Here is a 16,625-nt window from a genome sequence, read left to right on the forward strand (position 1 = left end):
ACACACACACACTCACACACACATCCACATACTGGAAAGTTGAGTCATTAAGTACAAAATATGGTTTCTATAAGATTCCTAAAATAATACTCTAGGAGTGTAACTGCAAAGTTAGACTAATACTGGTTGTTCATTATGGTGAATTAAACTATCAGCCACACATACACAAAGAAAATAATAGCCCAATATCTTTAATAAAAATAGATGCAAAAATTCTCAGCAAAATTTTCTCAAACTGAATCCAACACATAAAAATGATCATACACCAAGACCAAATGGGATTGATCCCAAGTTCACAAGGATGGTTCAGTATACATAAATCAATCGATGTCATACACCACATTAACAAAAGAAAAGTATAAAACCTCATGATCATCTCAATAGATCAGAAAAAGCATTTGACAAAAACAAACATCCGTTCATGATAAAAAAAAAAACACTTAGCAAAGTGGGTATATAGAGGGAACATATCTCTCAACATAATAAAGGCCATTTATGACAAATCCACAACCAATATAATACTCAAAGGAGAAAAGTTGAACACCTCCCTACTAAAATCTGGAACAAGACAAGGATGCCCACTATCTTGTTCCACTTGCATTCAACATAGTGCTGGAAGTCCTAGCCACAGCAACCAGACAAATAAAAGAAATGAAAGGTATTTAAATTGGAAGAGAAGAGGTAATATTGTCACTCTACGCAGATGATGTAATACTATATAGAGAAAACCCTGAGGACTCCACGCAGAAGCTACCTGATATGATAAACAAATTCAGCAAAGTAGCAAGATACAAGATTAACATTCAGAAATCAGTTGAATTTTTGTGTACTATCAATGAAATATCAGAAAAGGAATGTATAAAAACGTTCAAGTACCAAGTTCATAGTAGTAGTTTTTCATCATCTCTAAAAATACTCTTTTGGAGTTCCCCTTGTGGCTCAGTAGGTTAAGAACACTACATAGTGTCCATTAAGATTCGAGTTAGATCCCTGGCCTCGCCAAATGGGTTAAGGATTTGGTGTTGCCACAAGCTGCGGCAGAGGTTGCAGATGCATTTCAGAGCCGGTATTTCAATGACTGTGGTCTAGGCCAGCAGCTGCAGTTCTGATTGGAACCCTAGCCTGAGAACTTCCATATGGTGCAGGTGTGGCCCCAAAAAGAAAGAAAAGAAAAGAAAGGAAAAAAATCCCTCATAAATAATTGAGTTCATTTATTTAAATTTTTATTTTTTGTTACAAAGCTTGTCATCAGTATAAAATGATTCAATGACGATTGCACAAATCACTTAAAGACTATATGAAGAAAATAATATGAGGAAAATTGCAATGTATCTTGTAAACAAATTTTTAAAAGGAATTTTTCGAGCTTGATTCTAGAATGACATTGTTTTATGGGTAATATTATTTTTTAATAAATTCAGTTTACATTAACAATATAAATTTTGTAGCTATGTTTACATAACCCATCTGGACTTCCCTTTTTGTCTATTTCCAAGACTGGGTAATAATACTATAAGCTAGCATTAACTTAGGCTTACTACACTGGGCTTGTTCTAAGAGTATTACATGATTTTTTTTTCAATTATGTTTTCAAGATATGAGGCACAGACAACATTATCTCCATGTTACTTGAATGAGAGTTTAAAGAACTTGTCTACATTTCTAGAGTTATTATTTAACCAAAACAGATTTTTACATCAACTTGATATAACCCATGAACTCTTAACTGCTCTGTAAGATTGCTAGTTTTTTAAACCATAACTTTTCCATTCTTTTCTAAAACTTTCCACTATATGAGTTTCTTCAACATCATTCATCTCTTTGAAGAATAGTATGTTTTCAGATAATCATGCCAGGAAAGGTAAATGGACAATGTGTCTTATGACCCTTTCTATATTTGATAATATTGTTCTATGGCTTTTCCATCTGAATAGATACTTGGTTATTATTACAATAATACTAAGTGGGATCCTACTATTAATATAATAACTGGCAATTGACCTGTCTGTAATCGATGTTTCATCTATAAATGCTAGAACTAATATCCATTCAACTCATAGGATTGTTTTGAAGCTTTAATTATATATCCTTCATAACAAAGATGCATAATTGACAGTAAATTATGATAATTATTTTTGTGATGTATCATTATCATCTTTATCCATAAAAGTAACACAGCTGTTGTTGTTATCATTATTTTTATTAATATCTTGGTAGAGAATTCTTCAGCTATCCCTTGAAACTCTCAAAAGTTTCTCTGTACACTTCAGCTATTTTAAATAAGATAAATCTGAATCTATCCCCATTTTGGTTTTTTGAAGATAACTTTCTCCATGCTTTCTCTTCTCCAAATTCTATCTGTAAATTTTTTCCTTGATGCTCTTAAATATGGTTTGTTCATATATTTGGTAATGCATCTCTTTATAGAGCATATTGAGAAATACTATTTGCTTTTAGTTAAACAAAATTTTTCTCATAAATAGTGTGATTGCTTCTATTTTATTTCATGTAGATGCTTTCTGTAAAATTCTCCATAGACTGGATTTAAAATTTTCACTTGAATATCTTGCATCTGCTCTTAATTTTTCTCACTCTTTTTAATAATTTTGGGAATTCTTCACAAATATGAATTGTACCAGAATGATGAAATTAGTCAATTTCATCTTTTTAATCCATTCACAATTTATATGTTATTTACTTTTGAAGTATTTGAAGAATTTATGTATCTCACTATTCCATTCATTTAAAACAATGTACTTTATAGCCTATTTTATTTGTATCTGATATATTTTTAATTTTCAATTTTACTATTAAAATTTATTAAACTTCAATTATTGACTGCTTCTATGTTCCAGGTACTCTATTAAGTATTTTAACTTTTCTGGTTAATATTTCCAGAAGCATATATTATATTTTACATAAGTTTTATGGTAATTTCTCATAGTTTCCTTTGAAATATATTTTTGTTGTATTTTATAACTACTATTTAGGGAGAACCTAATAGGTAGCAGGCAATATAAAAATACACTATCTGAGTTAATCCTATTGTATCCTTATAATCTAGATAATATTATTTCATTTTACAGATAATGAAATAGTTTGATCAGTTTTTAATACTCGTCCAAATAGTAAGTGAAAAAGTTGAAATTTCAGCTCAAGTTGTTCTGAGTTCATGTGCTTTAATCGTGCGTCTATAGTACATAATATATTCTTTTTATGAAAGAAGGATACTTAATCAATTTGATATGAGCTATGATTTCTTTCCCAGAAAATAAGCCAACTATTTTCTAAAATCAGTTCATTAGAGTGTAATCCTAATGAAAGTACAGACTGGATTTGTTTTTTGTTCATCTTAATATCCCTGGTGACCAGAACATTGTCTGATGTATACTAAGTGTTCATTAAAGATATTTAAAATTAAAAAGAAAAAAGAAAATGTGCTTCTTATTACTGGATACAATGCTTTTTAGTAGTTTGCTTTTCATTTTGAATAACTGAGAAAACAGCCTTTACTAACTCAGTAGAGATGTTTTTTAAGTGTTTTATTTTTACTTTTATTCTTTCTATAGCAATTAAAATAATTGCTACTACTTGTATAATGCCTATTACATGCCAGTTGGTGTTCTAAGTGTTTTGTTTCTATTAATCAACTTTATCAGCTAGCAAGACATAGTAGGTGAAGACCTTGTGTTGATCAGTATGCCAGGTATGTGAAATGCCCTTGTCCCATTTTAAGGTCCACTTTGCTTCTGATAAAATGTGCAACTACATAGATTTCATAGTCAGAAGATAAGTAGTACACTATAATTACTGTTGAGATTTGTGTTTACTGATGTAGACTTCCTTCTCCCCTTGAAAATCAATTCACTCATGAAAAACAGAGAATTTATCTGCTTTTTTTTTTCTTTTATTTCCTTTTTTTTTTTTTTTTTTTTGTCTTTTTGCCATTTCTTGGGCCACTCCCGCGCATATGGAGGTTCCCAGGCTAAGGGTCAAATCAGAACTGGTAGCCACTGGCCTAGGCCACAGCCACAGCAACGCAGGATCCGAGCTGTGTCTGCAACCTACAACACAGCTCATGGCAATGCCAGATCCTTAACCCACTGAGCAAGGCCTCAGTGGATACTAGCAGGGTTCATATCCCACTGAGCAACAACTGGAACTCCCCGCTTCTTTTTAAAATGTTTTTATTTTGACTTCATTTTAGACACAGATAAGTTGCAAACATAGTATGGAAATTTCTTGTGTACATTTCTTCCCAAGCTTCCCTAAGATCAGCACCTTCCTTAACCTTAGTAAAATGATCAAGACCATAACAATAATACTGGTTTGATATAATTAACTAAACTACAAACCTTATTGAAATGTCATCAGTGTTTCTACTAAGGATTCTTTTTCTGTTTAATGATCTTACACAGATTTCCACATTGTATCTAGCTGATAGAATGGTTTCCTTCTATATGTAAAAATGAATTTGTCTTTGCTTGTCTTTAATAATCTTGATATTTGTGAAAAGTGGTCATATATTTTGCCGCATGTCCCTGGAGTTGTGTTTTTCTGATATTTTCATGTGATTTGGATAAGGTAATTTACATTTTGTCAAGGATATGATAGAGATATATGACATTCTTTTCAGTGCCTCATATCAAAGGGCTCAAAATGTTATTGTTATTTCTTGTGATGTAAACATTTATCACTTGATTAGAGAGACATCTTCTAGTTGAGGATGGGGGGAGGTGCTCTTCAAAATATGGTACTTAAGTTCTCCTTCACTGTCCCCCTGTTCTGTCTCACCTCATTTTCACAGTGTGCATGATTCAAGAAGCATCGTATAACGCTATTCTAACCATATTCACCATAGCCTGGAATGTGTATTCACCATTACTTATCTTTTGCATACTTTTTGCTGTATATTGTGAAATCAAGGTCATATTTTCAGAGTGGGAGGACAGAGTGGCTCTCTTTGGGCATGCAGGCATAGAAAACACAAATGGATATTAAGGGTGCCCAAATTATGCTACGCATGAGAATCACTTGCAGAATTTTTGAATCCAGGGTCCTGAGCACATTGCATGGATATCCGGATTTATTTCGTCTGGGTCCAGATCTGAAAGCCCCTCTTCTTTATGGAACTTTGACAGCTTAAGAGCGAGTACCAGCCCTGTGTGGTGAATGAAGGAATAATAATGAGGGACTTCTGGTTTCCTGGCTGGTACAAATCCTTTATTTCAAAAAATGGTGTCAAAAGATGACATGTGGCTGAGGGAGTACGATCTTTCTCTGTGAACCTTATTTATTTCTTTTATATTGGAACTAATCTTTTTCCCATTTTTCTTAATAGAGAATTTAATTGGTAACCTTCGTAGGGTTTGAATTTTATTTTATTGACCAAAGGGCAGCATAAGTGATGAAGCGATGCTGTTAGTCAAGATACAAATCCTCTGGGGGTAAAATAGAGCTTGATAAAAGCCCGTATAAGTCATTTGTTATTTTTAAAGATGTCAAAAATAAATTCCTTGGTGAATTACAAGCTTTTGTATTCCAAATTTGAGTTGACTAAGTGCAATAAATAATGATCTGAAATCTCACTGTAGCAAAATCCTCTTGACTAAAACAAAGTATGACTTCAAATCTGGGTCAGGAATTCTATTTGTCTAGATTATTTTTGGTACCAACTGCTTAAAGAGAATCAGAAAAAAGTTGGTGGGGGAAGGGGGAGGTAGTTAATAGTAAAGACAAATTTGTGAGGCAGAGTATTTCAAATTGAGAATCAGAGTTCCATTACATATTTCTGAGAATTGGGATAGATTGTAAATTTATTAAAATATATGATATGATTTTAGAGTAAATAACTTCATTTATTCTTTCTCTTTTGCACACATACAGACAGACATGCCACATATAGATGCACAAATTCTTCCAATAAATATTTTTTCTTAATTCTTAGAAGTTTTTCCTTATCAATAAACTGAGTATTGAAATAAGCAAAAAACCCAAATTAATAATTATAATTTATTCTATTATTTATAAAATAGAATTTCAAAATATTCAGTGTTCTATATTTCTATAATAAATGCCACAAATATTTTATCAAGTGAATGGTGAACGTAAATATCAATAAACAAAAGCAATTACAAGAGTACCATTGTTTTCCATATTTTATGTAGAGTGGTACTATATACTACTCAGATTTTCCTTCTGTATCTATCAACTATTTAAATCTATTTCCTAAGTTGTTATTACATTTCCAGTTTTCTTCCTTTATTTTGAAGTAAGTAAACTCATTCTTCCATGTCTCTTTTAGCCATAACTTTGGTATGGAATCAAATTTAAATTGAAGATATAGCAAAATTTTATATTAATGAAAATTCTTATACTTTAAAATATTACAGTGTGTCAAGTTCATCTGTACTCTTCATTTCCTATATCATAACCCCATTGTTCTAAACCTAGTGAAAATCTTCCATAATACAAGAATTATATTACCAGCTCAAATATATTTAAGAATCACCAGGCTTCTAAATAGCTTCATTTTACTGTCCAGTCACTGATAAATTTTTTTGTCATTTGTTTTAGTTTGTCTCTGAATTTTTACTACATTTTAGTGATTAGCCCAATTAAACTTTTTGACCTCTGTAATGAGCAATCCTGCAAGATTTAGTGGAGTATATGTATCTTTTACAGGCTTTGTCTTGACACTTGTGAATTCTGAATTCTGACCTTAGTTAGGTCCCTGTAAGTGGAAAATCAGTAACGTGTAGAGAGAATGCCTTGATTCTGATACAATTTGCTTAGGTCTCCACATAATCACTCACTGGTGTGTGACTTGATGCCAAAGACTTATTTCTCAGACTGTTCTTTTTTTACAATGAAAAACTTTATGACAATTATTGAGGTAACACATGTGAAACATGTAGCATAACACCTACGCCATAGTAAGGGCTCCATAAGTACTCATTTATTTACCAGATCATTTCAGCTGCTAATTAAAGAGCTAAAAATTAAGCACTACAAACATACTTGATAAAACGAACTACACTGAGACACAGAGTAGAACAACATATAAAATGTTCAACCATAGTGGCAAGCAAGGAAGTGTGCACAAGCACTTCAAAATTGTGTACAAGCTTTGAAAGATATTCTGAGGCGCTCTGGAAATGTGGTAGTGACCTGTACAAACCCAGAGAAGCAGAAAGCTTTGCAAAAATTGATTCTATAAAAACCCTAAGAACACAGTTAATAAACTCCAAAATATAAAAAAAATTGCATAATGAGCTCCCATTGTGATTCAGGAGGTTAAGAACCTGACAGAGTGTCCATGAGGATGTACGTTCGATCTCTGGCTTTGCTCGTTGGGTTAAGGATCCAGCGTTGCAGCAAAGTGTGGCATAGCTTGCAGCTGTGTCTTGGATCAGTGTTGCTGTGGCTGTGGCATAGGCCTGCCCCTGCAATTCTAATTTGGCCCCTAGCCAAGGAATGTCCATATGCTGCAGGCAAGGCCATAAAAAGAAAAAAAAAGCATAATAATCATTAGAAGTATAAAAATCTCTAAACTAGATTAACTTACTTCAAACAACTGAACTCAACAATATTATTGAACTCATGCAATAGAAAAGGCACCCTCAAAGAATAAACCATACACTATCAGAAAAAGCCTTATATAATCTACACTGGATTCATCTCCTGTCACTCTCCAAGAAATATATGTTTTGTTTGTTTTCATTTTGCCTTTCATGTTATATGCCCTATATTTGTTTAACTTTGATTGCTTTTGCTTGGTTTTTTCAGTTTGCCTTTCCTTCTCATTTCTGTTGGGAAAAATTTTATTATCTTTTAAATTCCAACTCAAATACTTCTTCCCACAACTGGAAATCTCATAACATTCTGGGCAGAACAAATATCAGTCTGTTGTGTTCTTCCTGAGCTTCTCATGTATCTCACCTTGCTATGACAGGTTCCCACTAATGTAGCATGTCTCCTACTATGTAGTGAGCTTCGAGAGACCAGTGGATAACTTATTCTTTATTACCTCCCATGTCCCAATGCAGGGTACTGAATACATCCTGATCACAGAAGACACAATGTAACATGTCCAGGATGATGAATGATAATTCTGTTTTCAGCAACAACCGAGTGAAACAAAGGGTTTCAATTGGACTTTACTTAGATGCATATTACATTATCTTTGTCTAAAATACACCTCCTCTCCTCTTTTCCTTTTTCATCTTTATCTTCCTCCATATTTCCCAATTTTTCCCTTTCTATCATTTAAAAATTATAATAGGCTTTTATGTAACCACATGGTGGCAGAAAGAACAATAATTTACAACTCAAGATAGAGTGGTGTCCTTTCTTTCTTTCCTTCTTTCCTTCCTTCCTTCCTTCCTTCCTTCCTTCCTTCCTTCCTTCCTTCCTTCCTTCCTTCTTTCTTTCTTTCTTTCTTTCTTTCTTTCTTTCTTTCTTTCTTTCTTTCTTTCTTTCTTTCTTTTTAGAGCCTCACCTGTGGCCTATGGAAGTTCCCAGGTTAGGAGACAAATTGGAGCTGCAGCTACTGGCCTACGCCACAGTCACAGCAACACCAGATCCAAGCTGTATCTGTGACCTACACCACAGCTCACAGTAACAACGGATCCTCAACCCACTGCGCAAAGTCAGGGATCAAACCCGCATCCTCATGGATACTAGTGAGATTCATTACTACTGAGCCACCATAGGAACTCCAGGATAGAGTGGTTCTTAATGCATTTGTAAGAACAAGATTGGATGTTCAAACTATAAACCTCTGATATTCTTCTGTTCCTATAGACATCAACAAATGGATTAAATGAGGGGAAAAATCCAAGAATAAGAAGGCAGGGGAAATAAAAAAGAGCACCTAAATGTATACATGTGACTATGTATGTGTGTATGATAGGAACATAGAAGTGGAAAAATACAAAACAAGCACCATCAGTGATAATAAAAAATACAGAGGTGATTATTTCACATTTAAATTAATGCCAAATTAAAATATATGTATAACATTTTTTCTTTAGTTTCTCAATGTGTGAAAAAATAGCTATGCTTAATGTTTATAAATCCACAGATTTATACTAACAGTTTTTACATGGGGATCAACTAAGTTAATGTTTTCTCAGTAATGAATATTATTAAATACAGTGTCCTAAAAGTCACAGAATACATTTAATTTATATAGGCGATTTGAGAAAAGTTTATCCAGGCAGCAACTTCCTTAAATTTAGTTAACCTTATTTATGAGCCAGTGTCATAAAAATGGGTTATGTTTTGGCCATATTAGCTTATAATTTTAAAGAGAAGGAACCAATGAATTGTGTACATTTCAAATGGTATAAACACAAAAAGTTTTGCATGTGCAAGAACAAAAATTTATGCTATCCTCAGCTTTCAAAGGAAAATCTTATAATTAAACTTCCTGAAGCATTTTTTTTTGTATAGTTATCCATTTTCTTTGGCTCTACATATATTGCTATTCCACATGCATATCTATGACTTTGAGATTCTTTTTAATACAAGGAAATGAACTTACAAGTTTTTCTGGAATGTTAAGCAATAATTTAAATTTCAATTAATCAATATATAATTATCAACAGATTATTTTCTCAGGTACATGTAACAGTGCTGAAAATTAGGCAGGCTCAACCTGGAATTAAGGATAAGAGGTAAAGCCAAGCAAACATTGAAAATAAACAGCACATACACTACTCCAGCTGATTACTCAACACTCATTATATTAAGAGCTCACATAAATTCAAATAAATACATTAATTTCTACTGGAATAAACAATGCATTTATGGATCAAAGTGAAAACTACAGTCAATGCCTGAAATATTTTGTTTTTCTTTTTAGAGCTTCACCCATGGCATATGGAGGTTCCCAGACTAGGGGTCAAACTGGAGCTGCAGCTGCCAACCTACCCAACAGCCACAGCAATGCCTGAAATAAAATGGTCATCTTTGTTACATAACATCATGTAAATGTATATAAATGAAACTAATTACATAAAGTCTGAATTAGACTATATTTTGTTTTTCACACCTTTCCATTTAATTCTTTCATTATAATTTTATATTGTTATCTATAATTTACAATTACAATATCCAATGTAAATTTGAGGATATTGTACAAAAGTTATTGCTAGTAATTTTTTAGTGCAATATATTTATTTAATGGTACTTACATGGATGAGAACACTATAATTATAGCCCAATCCTGGCAAAACACAGATGTAACTTCAAGTTTCATAAATTGTAGGCCTCAATAATATTCTATATAAATTATTACTATTGTTTACCTAAATTTTTTTCTCTTCTTTTTTTCAAAAAAATTATGGTCACAACCATGGTATATGGAAGTTTCCAGGCCAGGGATTGAATCCAAGCCACAATCTGCAACCTACTGGGGAGTTGTGACAATGCTGGAGCCTTTTAACCCACAGCACAGGCCAGGGATTGAACCTGAACTTCCACACCTGTACCTCTGCAAAACCTGAACTTTTACATTTGAGTTCTTTTTTTTATTATTTATTTATTTATTTATTATTTTTAATTGTTGTTTCCCCAATACAATTTTTTTTTCTACTGTACAGCATGGTGACCCAGTTATACATACATGTATGCATTCTATTTTCTCACATTATCATGATCCACCATAAGTGACTAGACATAGTTCCCAGTGTTGCACAGCAGGATCTCATTGCTAATCCATTCCAAAGGCAATAGTTTGCATCTATTAACCCCAAGCTCCCAATCCACCCTACTCCCTCCCCCTCCCCCTTGGCAACCACAAGTCTCTTCTCCAAGTCCATGATTTTCTTTTCTGTGGAAAGGTTCATTTGTGCCATATATTAGATTCCAGTTATAAGTGATATCATATGGTATTTGTCTTTCTCTTTCTGACTTACTTCGCTCAGTATGAGATTCTCTAGTTCATCCATGTTGCTGCAAATGGCATTATTTTGTTCCTTTTTATGGCTGAGTAGTATTCCATTGTGTATATATATCACATCTTCCTAATCCAATCATCTGTCGATGGACATTTGTGTTGTTTCCATGTCTTGGCTATTGTGAATAGTGCTGCAATGAACATGCAGGTGCATGTGTCTTTTCCAAGGAAAGTTTCAAGATACCACCTCACACAAGTCAGAATGGCCATCATTAATAAGTTCACAAATAAATTCTGGAGGGGCTGTGGAGAAAAGGGAACCCTCCTGCACTGTTGCTGGGAATGTACGCTGTTACAACCACTATGGAGAACAGTATGGAGGTACCTTAGAAATCTATACATAGAACTACCATATGACTCAGCAATCCCATTCTCGGGTATATCTCCGGACAAAACTTTCCTTAAAAAAGACGCATTTGAGTTCTTAACCCACTGCACCATGTCAGGAACTCCCTACCTGACTTTAAATCATAGATCATAGTGTTAGAAATTCTGGTGAATTGTATCGTAGGTCCCAAATACTGAAATTATATTAGGGCAACAATATGTTCAGGTAACTTTGGGTTTTGCTACTAGCTTAATATTTTGGCACCTTGGTAGTCTGGCGTCATTATTTTTGGTTGACAAATAATTTGAAAATGTTATGTACCTAGAATTGCTAATTAAAGAAATATCATTCACACTTATAGGATTAGGAGAGCATCATTATATGTTAGTTTCCTTTTCCCATAAACTCCCTGAAGGAATGAAATGAGTATCATTCATAATCTTCTCATAGGATAACACTTTTTGAAGACCTTATTGAAGACTATTGCTATTTTAGAATAAGGAATGAAAAAAAGAGTTTGATGGCAAGGTTTAATAATGTTGCTAATGATGACTATTATTTAATCTTATTACCACTCTAAAAATTATTTTATAAACCTTTGACTCCAATATCTTTCATGTTTCCAACTATCTTGTTGTTGTTATTATGTTATTATGTTAATACTGATCTCATGTAACAAATTATTAAACCATGTCAACAAGAGGTAAGAGAACATAGTCCACTAAGATACCTATTTTGTCAAAACATTTGTTAAAATAAGTTTAGGACATATGTGACATTCTCAGTCATGTGATGTAGTATAATACACAGCAACTTCTCTGTGGCCAGAAGTATTAAAAAAAAAAAAAGGTTATTCTTCAGTCTTTACTTCTTCTATAAGTAGCATTATTTACTTACATTTTTCTCATTTGATGTGTCAAGATTTGAAACAAGATATTCTAAAAATTCATAGAAAGTGGTTGGGATTCAAACAGACTTATAATATGTCTACTGTGTACCTAGCAAATTGCCAGTTACTTGTCTTATTTTATTCTCATCAATGTTCGATAGGTAAAATTTTAGGAATCTGAGGCCCAAAGACATTAAGTAATGATATACAAAATCAAACTTCTAACAAATGGATTATTCTGCAATTGTGCCAATGCCTATGTAACTCCAAATACTTTTTACTATTGTCATATCACTCAGGGAGGAAACTTTGATTATTAACATTTTAATTTCCAGGTAAAGTGACACTGATACCAAAGATCATGCTATAGGCCACCACACATGAAGTCAGTATCCATTAAACACACAAAAATAAAGATGCTATGGTCTGTTCTAAAGGATCTCCCAAATCTAGCAGAAGGGGTTTGAAAGAAAAATAAAATGTACACATATAAACAATTTTACAAGATTGAAGTGACAAAAGCTATAATAAGGACATATATATATAGTGATAATTATTCACTCCAACTCAGATCATTGGATTATAAATATTGGAAAGAAGAGGCACAATAAATCATTTATTCAACCTGTGCATTTCTATGCTTTTAAAAACTCCTTTATGGAGTTCCTGTCATGGCTCAGCAGAAACAAATTTGACTAGCATCCATGAGGACGCAGGTTCCATCCCTGGCCTTGCTCAGTGGGTTAAGGATCCGGCGTTGTCCTGAGCTGTGGTTTAGGTCTCAGACATGGCTCAGATCCTGTGTGGCTGTGGCATAGGCCGGCAGCTACAGCTCCCATTCGACCCCATAGCTTGGGAACCATCACATGCCACAGGTACAGCCCTAAAAAGACAAAAATAAATAAATACATAAATAAACCTTTCTTCTGAAGTTATAAATATATTTTATCTAGAAAGCTAAAAATTGAAGCAAAAGTGGCATTCTATGTGTAAATCATATTGACAAAAAACAGAAATGGGCAGAATTTTCATATAGTTATTGGGACTCCCAGAATCAGAGCATCCTACGATGGAAGCCGTGGGGTTATATGGAAGACTGAAAACAAACAAAGAAAAACAGTAACAAGCAAACATGATTAGAACATGCACAGCAAAAGAGATCCTAATATGGTTAGAATACCAGGTCACATGAATTTTTTTTTTCTAGTTTGATGAATTTACTTTGAATCAGAAAAGTTACATAGAACTTTTAGACATCCGGATATGCCAGAATACCATCAGAATAATAGAAAGAAGTAGGAGGAGGAGAAGACAGATGAAGTGGAAGAGGAAGATAAGGATGAGAAAAGGAAACACAAAAATTAGAAAACAAAAACCAAATACATTACTTTGTGTGGGACATTTTCTTATCAATCTGATCAAAGATGTGGGATAGTTCAGAAAGGAGAAGAGGGAATATATTGAACCAATTTTTATGGTACATAGTCAAGGTAGTAATTAATAGAAGTAAAATGATTACAAACTATTTCCAAAGATTATCTATAATCCATTGGAAAAATGTAATCAAAATAAAATTTCTTAATCTCTATATCTTTGCCTTAAAGAGAAAATTATGCTATTTAATGACATATATACAATTATAAATATGTTTCCTTTGTATTTGGCATTAATATTGCATATCCCTATTATTCTCATGCTCTATGAATTAGAGAAATTGAGAGAGAGGGAGTTGTGATAAATATTTCCCCTTAAATGTCCAATGGTAAGCAGGATTTGAATTATACTGACACCAGTCCATGGACAAGCAAGTCCTAAATTAATAGCACTAACTTTCACATATTGGTTATAAGATTAATGGATCAACCCTAAGGATAGCATATCACCATACTATTAAAAATCATTAAAATACATTATTGTACACACTGCAATTAACCAATAAACCATATTTAATTTTTGAAAAGTCTTCAATTAGTCCATGGAGGAAATAAAATTTAGTGGTAAAAATTGGGTTGGATGTTGGGTATTTTATGTTTTCTCATTCCATCTTTAATATGTGCTAAATCTTACAATACATATATTTATAAGAAACTATTTTCTATGCAAATAATAGAATTTATTTTTCACTGAAATTTGAGATTCTTTTTTTGAAATTAAATTTATTTTTTTATGAGGGTATAGTTGCTTTATAGTGTTGAGTCAGTTTCTGCTGTACAGCATAATGATCCAGTCATACATAGATATATGCATTCTTTTTCTCATATTATCTTCCATTATGGTCATCCTACTGTATAGCACAAGGAACTATATCCAGTCTCTTGGGGTAGACCATAATGGAAAATTGAGTTTCTTGTAATGCCACAGCAAATGATCAAAATTTGATTAAATTACTCTTTTTTTATAGTATAAGTCCAAAATTATCCACTAATATCAGTTTTTCTAGCCAAAACAGTAGACATGCCATTTCGTCTCTCTACTCCACATCTTTTTTTTTTTTTTTTCTTTTTGACTTTTCTTGAGCCGCTCCTGAGGCATATGGAGGTTCCCAGGCTAGGGGTCTAATTGGAGCTGTAGCTGCTGGCCCACGCCAGAGCCATAGCAATGAAGGATCTGATCCGCATCTGCAACCCACACCACAGCTCACGGCAATGCCAGATCCTTAACCTACTGAGCAAGGCCAGGGATCAAACCTGCAACCTCATGGTTCTTAGTCGGATTTGTTAACCACTGTGCCATGACGGGAACTCCTCCTCCACATCTTTTAAATGAGCCTGAGGCCAAGGCACAATTCAGATGTAGATATCTGTTCTGAGAATCAATGTTCCTAATAATTTATTAACCTTTACTCTCTATATATATTAGGGAATAGGCAGACCTGTTCACCTCTATCTACACTAGCCAGTGTCATTTAATCTTGAACCTGGAAACAAACAAACAAACAAAAAAAACCCAAAAAAACATAGAAGCTACTATACAAGTGAGGTTCAAATAGAGTCACAATCAACAGCTATATTTTTTGATAAATTTTTCAATGGTTACTTATCTAGTTCATCCATGAAAACTATATCACTAAATAAGAATCTAGAATTTGCTCAGAATCCTCTCTTCATGTGTACCTAGACACCCTTTCCCTTGGGCTGGCTTTATTAGCATTTGCATAATATCTCAAAGGCCCAATCTGGGAACATCTTTGATTTTTGCCAATCTTCATTATTTTCCTAAAGTTCTAATTTTTTTTTTTTTTTTTTTTTTGCTGAGTCTTTTTCCTCTGATACCTCAGGATGCCTGGGTTGAGAACTTTGTGTTCCAATCTTGTAGACAACGGAACCCTACTCTTATTCTGGCCAATCTTGTTCCTCCAGTACCCTTAAAGTAAGGTGTGCTGATTACTGAGAGTGCAGCAAGAGAAGAAATTAAAGGTCAATTCCAGAAATTAAAGGTCAAAAGTAAACACTTCAGGGGAGAACTTTATATTAAGTAAAAGACTAACCATGATTCCAGATAGATTAAAATAACATCTATATGTTTATATGTGTGTGCATATATATATATGTATATACATACACACAAAACACATGCCTATCAATGTCAAATATATATATGTATATATGCACACACATATCTGTGTACACATGCACACACATATATCTGTGTGGAATTGTTTCACGGCATCAAGGTTAATAAATTAATCTGATGTGAGGAATAGAAATTCAGACATCTCATACAAATACAAGGAAATATTGTGAAGAAAATAAATGTGAAGATGGAAAGGAAGAGTGCCAGTTTTGATTTAAATATAGAAGTGGCAAGTCTTAAACTTCCAAATTAAAAAATTAGCTGTTTACAATTTTGAGGTAACACTTAAATTATGACAGTCTAGCAACTGATTACAATCAGTAAAGCATCCCAATGAAATTGGAGACTACTGAGTAGGCTAGATGTTACTGTTGTCTGGGCAGGAAAACTAGATATAATATAGTTTTCCAATAATATTCCACCTTTAAAATTATTTTTTCAAAGGCCTTCAAATGATTAAAAAAATGCCCACAATATTTTTAAATAATCAATATTAATTAAACAGGAACTGATTTAAACGTATTGATATTTCTAAAGCTTTCACAAAACTTTTATCCTAAAATTAATCTGAAAGCAATCTTTTTCACATATAAGTTCAAAAATCAATTCCAAATAACGGTTAAATATATGTGCAAGGACAAAAATACACAGAGCCTGTGATGCCTTCCTGAAATTAAGTGCCCACTGGCCTACATTAAAAAAAAAATCTAACTTCCCCTTAAAAATAATTTAAAATACAACCCAAGAATGTTGACTGTTGAAAAACCTATGATATAAAATGTCCCAAGTCACCAAAATATTCAGAGTAAGAAAATTATGCTTTTTTAAAAACAGCATACATGAATTTAGCCCAAGTTCAAAAAAAGATAGGT

The sequence above is a fragment of the Sus scrofa genome, chromosome 8, assembly GCF_000003025.6.
Source record: "Sus scrofa isolate TJ Tabasco breed Duroc chromosome 8, Sscrofa11.1, whole genome shotgun sequence".
NCBI lineage: Eukaryota > Metazoa > Chordata > Mammalia > Artiodactyla > Suidae > Sus > Sus scrofa.